Source organism: Suncus etruscus (assembly GCF_024139225.1).
Source record: "Suncus etruscus isolate mSunEtr1 chromosome X unlocalized genomic scaffold, mSunEtr1.pri.cur SUPER_X_unloc_2, whole genome shotgun sequence".
Lineage (NCBI taxonomy): Eukaryota > Metazoa > Chordata > Mammalia > Eulipotyphla > Soricidae > Suncus > Suncus etruscus.
The window spans coordinates 297501-304647 of record NW_026060315.1 but is presented as its reverse complement, the minus strand read 5'-3'; the positions used below and the strand labels follow the sequence as shown (position 1 = coordinate 304647).

General features: G+C 46.6%; 1 long non-coding RNA gene across 1 annotated transcript in view; it reads right to left on the bottom strand.

Annotated features, from left to right (window-relative positions):
* Window positions 1–5812: 5812 nt before the first annotated feature.
* The window catches only part of LOC126000577 (uncharacterized), an 8597-nt gene continuing 7262 nt past the window's right edge, over window positions 5813–7147 (bottom strand). Inside the window, exon 6 of the long non-coding RNA XR_007492805.1 lies at window positions 5813–5883. This is a non-coding gene — a long non-coding RNA (uncharacterized LOC126000577). The remainder of the gene's footprint in view (window positions 5884–7147) is intronic.

Sequence of the window (7147 nt, the reverse complement as noted above, 5' to 3'; positions counted from 1 at the left end):
TTTTTTTGGTTTTTGGGTCACACCCGGCACCGCTCAGGGGTTACTCCTGGCTCTACGCTCAGAAATCGCTCCTGGCAGGCTCGGGGGACCATATGGGACGCCGGGATTCGAACCGATGACCTTCTGCATGAAAGGCAAACTCCTTACCCTCCATGCTATCTCTCCAGCCCCAATATTATGACTTTTAAGAGTCCTTTTTTCCCCTATTTTTGGGGTGTTGAACCTCAGTAACTTTACGGACATTCTATCGGAAATTGTGGGGAGCAATTTGAGTAGCTTTCACAGTATTTTTTTTTACAAATTTTTAGGGTGCTGAACGCCACAAACATTAATGGACATTCGATTGTAATTTGTACGGAGCAATTTTAGTTCATTTCATATTACGTTTTTTTTTTTTTTAATTTTTGGGGGGTGCCGAACCTCACAACCTTTATGGAGATTTTTTTCTAATTTGTGGGCAGCAATTTTAGTACCGATGTTCCAGGCCTGTCCCAAAATTAACCAATGAAGCTCGATGGAACCTCAGAAAGATGAACTAATGATTCTGCTTTGCGCCTCTCCCTAAACTGACCGTCAGAATAAATAAAATCCTCACCTTTGTCTCACATGGTCGCGTGTCTTCTTCATACCCCCCAGGGACGCCGAACGATGGAGAATTGGTCTCTAGACCCTAACAGCATCTTGTTGGAGCTCGGGAGACCCTCTGGGGTGTCAGGATCGAACCCAGGTCAGGGATGAAACTTGGGTTGTCTATGTGTAAGACAATCACCATACCTGCTGTGGTATCTCTAGTCTTGTAGGTTGCATTTTTCCATCCATCTATCATTCACCCATCTATGCATCCCACCATCTATCCAATCATTTGTCCATTCACCCATTCATTTATCTGTCCCTCCACTCATCCATCCATCCAACCATCCATCCATTCATCCATTTACTCATCCATTTATCCATCCATCCAAATCTCCATTCAGCCAGCCAGGCATTCATCCGTCCAACCACCCACCCACCCACCCATCCTTCCATCCAACCATTTAACCCATCCATCCATCCATTTGCCCATTTATCCATCCATCTACCTACCCACCAACCCATCCATTCATCCATCTCCCCACAAACCCACTCGTCCATCCATCCATCTATCCAGTCCATCCATTCATCATTCACACATCCATCCATCCATCTACCTGTTAATCCAGCCATCTATCATCCAACCATATATCCGCCTATTGTTTATTCACCATTCATCCAACTGTCCATCCACTCATCCATCCATCCAACCACTTATCCATCCAACTGCTCATCCATTCATCCATTTATTCATTTATCTACCTATCCATCTAACTATCCATACACCCATCCATTCATCCATTCAACCAACGATACACCCACCCATCCATCTAACCAACCAGTTATTAACCCATCCATCTATCCTTTTGCCCATTCATCCATCTATCTATCCATCCGACCCCTCATCTATTCATCCAATCATCCATTTATTTATCCATCTACCTACCCACCAACCCATCCATTCATCCATCTCCCCACAAACCCACTCAACCATCCATCCATCTATCCAATACATCCATCCATCATTCACACATCCATCCATCCACCCACCTGTTAATCCATCCATCATTCAACCATATATCCACCATTCATCCATCTGTTCATCCACTCATCCATCCATCCAACCACTTATCCATCCAACTGCTCATCCATTCATCCATTTATTCATTTATCTACCTATCCATCTAACTATCCATACATCCATCCAACAATCCACCCACCCATCCATCCAACCAACCAGTTATTAACCCATCCATCTATCCTTTTGCCCATTCATCCATCTATCTATCCTTCCAGCCCCTCATCTATTCATCCAATCATCCATTTATTTATCCATCTACCTACCCACCAACCCATCCATTCATCCATCTCCCCACAAACCCACTCAACCATCCATCCATCTATCCAATACATCCATCCATCATTCACACATCCATCCATCCACCCACCTGTTAATCCATCCATCATCCAACCATATATCCACCATTCATCCATCTGTTCATCCACTCATCCATCCATCCAACCACTTATCCATCCAACTGCTCATCCATTCATCCATTTATTTATTTATCTACCTATCCATCTAACTATCCATACATCCATACATCCAACCAACAATCCACCCACCCATCCATCCAACCAACCAGTTATTAACCCATCCATCTATCCTTTTGCCCATTCATCCATCTATCTATCCACTCGACCTCTCATCTATTCATCTAATCATTCATAAATCCATCCATCTACCTACCCACCGACCCATCCATTCATCCGTCTCCCCACTAACCCACTCAACCATCCATCCATCTATCCAATCCATCCATCATTCACACATCCATCTACCTGTTAATCCATCTATCATCCAACCATATATCCATCTATTTTTTATTCACTATTCATCCACTGACCATCCACTCACTCATCCATCCATCCAACCATTTATTCATCCATCCAACTGCTCCTCCATCTATCTATTTATTCATCCATCTATCTATTCATCCAACTATCCATTCACCCAACCAACCAACGATCCATCCACCCATCCACCCATCCATCCATCCATCCATCCATCCAACCATTTATTAAACCATCCATCCATCCATTTTTCGATTCATCCATAGAGAAAGAGAGAAAAGAGAAACAGAGACAGAAACAAGGACAGAGAAATAGAGACATGGAAAGAAAGAGACAGAGAGAATGAGATACACAGAGACAGAGAGATACAGAGACAGAAAGAGAAACAGAAGGAGAGATATAGAACCAGAAAGAGATCCATAGGCAGAAAAAGAGATATACAGAGACAAAAAGAGACAGAGAGGTACCTACAGAGACAGAAAGAGACAGAGAAAAAGATAGAGAGACAGGGAAAGAGAGATACAGAGGCAGAGATACAACAGAGACAGAAAGATATAGAGACAGACATAAAGAGATAGAGAGAAAGAGAGCGATAAGAGACAGAAAGAGATAAGAGAGAGAAGAGAGCGAGGCCTTGCCCAGGGCCGGGCCGAGTGTACCAGTTCTACAGTTAAGGGCGCGGCCTCCCCACTTTTCCTCCCTCCCTGCACCCCAACTTGGGTGCTGGCCAGAGAGCTCTGGGCTGTTCTAGAAAGTTCTGTGAGGACGGAGGGGGGGCGCTGAATTTCGTACACACGGAGGTGCTGAGTGCTGAGTGTTTGTTTCTTGGGGAGTCCTGAGACCGTTGGGGGGGTGGGGGACAGGAGGGGGACAGATAGAGATAGAGAAAAACAAAGAGTCAAAGACAGAGACACAGAAAGACAGAGACAGATAGAAACAGAGATAGAAAGACAGAGGCAAAGACAGCAAGATAGGGAGACAGACAGAGACAAAGAGATAGAGAGACAGAGACACAGAGGCACAAACACAGATACTCAGACACATAGAAACTCACCTGGAGGGGTGAGAGAGACAAAGACAGAGAGATGGAGAGACAGAGACACAGAGACAGAGACAGAGTCAGAGAAAAACAGAGAGACAGGGATGGGAACAGAGAGACAGAGACAGAGATATACAGAGACACAGAGACAGAGAGACAGAGAAAGACAGAGACACAGAGACAGGGACACAGAAGCAGAAAGAGACAGAGAGAGAAACAGAGAGACACCGAAACACAGAGACAGAGACAGAGGGACACAGAAACAGAGAGAGACAGAGAGAGAAACAGAGAGAGACAGAGACACAGAACAGAGAGACAGAGATAGAGACAGAGACAAAGAGACTTAGACAGAGATAGAGATGGAGAGATAGACAAATACAAAGACAGAGAGACACAAAGAAACTTAGACAGAGACAGGACAGAGAGACAGAGACATACAGAGATAAAGAGACAAGTAGAAAGAGACAAAGAGAGAGACAGTGACAGAGAGGCAGACACAGAGAGACACAGAGACAGACACAGAGACAGAGAGAGATAGACTGGAGACAGAGAAGAGAGACAAAGAGATAGATGCAGAGACAGAGACATACAGAGATAAAGAGACAAGTAGAAAGAGACAGAGAGAGACAGTGACAGAGAGGCAGACATAGAGAGAGAGATAGACTGGAGATAGAGAAGAGAGACAAAGAGATAGATGCAGAGACAGAGAGACATACACAGAGAGAGACACAGACACAGACACAGAGACCTAGAGAGAGACAGAGACAGTGAGAGACAGAAGAGACAGACAGAGACACAGAGAGAGCCAGGCAGAGAGACACAGAAACAGAGACACAGACAGACAGAGACAGAGTCCTAGAGAGATACAGAGACCATGAGCGACAGAAAGAGACAGACAGAGAATGAAACAGAGACAGAGACATATACAGAGAGACAGAGACACAGAGAGAGACAGAAAGAGAGAGAGCTGTCAAAGAAGAAACACAGATATTAAACCTATCTGAAAAGGGACCTTTTAAAAAAAGGGGGAAACGTCCCTGCACCCCAACATTTGAGGAGGACCCTTCCTCCAAGCAGCCCCTAAAACCTTCTTAAAACCCACCGAGGGCCCGGAGAGATAGCACAGCGGCGTTTGCCTTGCAAGCAGCCGATCCAGGACCCGAGGTGGTTGGTTCGAATCCCGGTGTCCCATAGGGTCCCCCGTGCCTGCCAGGAGCTATTTCTGAGCAGACAGCCAGGAGGGACCCCTGAGCACTGCCGGGTGTGGCCCAAAAACCAAAAACCAAAACAAAACAAAAAAAAACCCACTCGAAAAGACAAAAATTGAACCCCAAAACTTTGCATTCAATTTCCATCGGAAATGATCGAGGCCTTCAGGTCAAGATAGATCTAGGCGCCGAGCACTGTTCGATGAGCAGGGAACATTCTTTTTTGTGGGGGGTAAAAAAAATGGGGGTCACTCGCTCCTAGGAGCCTGTCCAGCCGCCTGTGAGAGCCTGAGGTTTGGGGGGGGTACATTGCCCCAGTGGACCCCCAAATCTCCCCGTCACCTCCACAAGCTCTGATTTTTGGCACGGCCAAAAGTGGCTTCGAATTCTCTTCCATTTGGAGGTCAGCTCTGATCAAAGTCACATGATCTGTACATGCCTTTGACATGCATGACATGATCCCCGGCATCCCCTATGTCGTCCCCCCCCCCCCAGCAATGCCAGGAGGGATTTCTGAGCGCAGAGACAGAGAGACATACACAGAGAGCGACAGAGACAGAAATACAGACAGAGACAGAGAGACCTAGAGAGAGACAGAAACAGAAACAGACAGAGACACAGAGAGAGCCAGGCAGTGAGACACAGAGACACAGAGACAGAGACACAGACGACAGACAGAGACAGAGTCCTAGAGAGAGACAGAGACCGTGAGCGACAGAAACAGAGACAGACAGACAGCCAAACAGTGTGACCAAAAAAAAAAAAAAAAAACAAAACTATAAATAAAACAGAAAGAAATTAGGCAAGAAAGTTGGGGTTTCTTGTTTGTTTTATTTTTAGGGTTTTGGGGGTATCTTTCCCCCAAAAAAAGTAAACATCGACGTGATCTGTTCTTGGCTTTTCTGGAAGCCCCCCCCCCAAGAGTCTCTTCATCAACTCAGTGCATTTTCCACTTCATGGCAAAAAAATAAAATAAAATGAAATGAAATGAAATAAAAAATAAAATCATCATTCTTCTTTGGTCTTTGGTCTTTTAGTCTGACTCCCAATCCAGGAGACAGAACAACTTCAGGCACGGGTTCGACGCCCGGTGGGGCCTGGCTCTGTGGATGAGGCGTGTTTCTGTCTTCCTCACCAGCCGTTGGGTTCTGGGTTCTGGGTTTGAATCCCGGCTTTTATGCTTTTTTTATGTCTGCAGCAGTGTTTGCTGAACTGTGAAGGAAAGACAGATAAAAGAGATGGTTGGACCGGCGCCCCAGTACGCCCCGAAAAAAGATCTGCACCCAAAGGGTTGGAGGGGGCCGTGAGGGAAACTGAGGCAGGCTGTATGCAATGATAGGACAGAAGCAGGGGCAGAAGGTCAGATCAGAAGGGATTGTTTTCTGCCTGATTGTGGGGACTACAAAAAAAAAGTCTAAGGAAGGAAGGAAGGAAGGAAGGAAGGAAGGAAGGAAGGAAGGAAGGAAGGAAGGAAGGAAGGAAGGAAGGAAGGAAGGAAGGAAGGAAGGAAGGAAGGAAGGAAGGAAGGAAGGAAGGAAGGAAGGAAGAAAAAAGGGAGGGAGGGAGGAAGAAGAAAAGGAGGAAAAAAGAAGGAAGGAAGAAAGGGAGGGAGGAAGGAGGGAATGGAGGAAGAAGAAAGGGAGGATGGAAGGGAGGGAGGGAGGAAGGAAATGTGGAAGGAAGAAAGAAGAAAAGGAGGAAGAAAGGGAGGGAGGGAGGAAGAAAGAAAGGAGGAAGGAAAGAAGGAAGGAAGAAAGGGAGGGAGGGAAGAAAGGAAAAGAGGAAAGGGGAGGGAGGAAGGAAAGGTGGAAGGAGGGAAGGGGAGGAAGGAAGGAAGGAGGAAGAAGGAAGGGAGGGAGAAAGAAAGGGAGGGAGGGAGAAGGGAAGGAAGGAAAGAGGAAAGGGGGAGGGAGGAAGAAAAGGAGGAAGGAAAGGTGGAAGGAGGGAAGGGGGAGGGAATGTAGGAAGAAGGAAGGGAAGATGGAAGGAAGGGAGGGAGGAAGGAAAAAGGAAGGAAAGGTGGAAGGAGGGAAGAAGAAAAACAGAGGAAGGAAGGAGGAAAAAGGAAGGGAGGAAGGAAGAAAGAAGGAAAGGAGGAAGAAAGGGAGGGAGGGAGGAAGGAAAGAAGGGAAAAAGGGAGGGAGGGAAGGAAGGAAAAGAGGAAAGGGAGAGGGAGGAAGAAAAGAAGGAAGAGAAGGTGGAAGGAGGGAAGGGGGAGGAAGGAAGGGAGGGAGGAGGAAAAAGGAAGGGAGGGAGAAAGGGAGGGAGAAAGAAAGGGAGGGGGAAGGAAGGAGAAGAGGAAAGGGGGAGGGAGGAAGAAAAGAAGGAAGGAAAGGTGGAAGGAGGGAAGGGGGAGGGAGGAAGAAAGGAGGAAAAAGGAAGGGAGGGAGGAAGGAAGGAGGAAAGAAAGAAAAAGAGGAAAGGGGAGGGAGGAAGAAAGGAAGAAAAAGAGGAAGGGAGGATGGTAGGAAGGGAG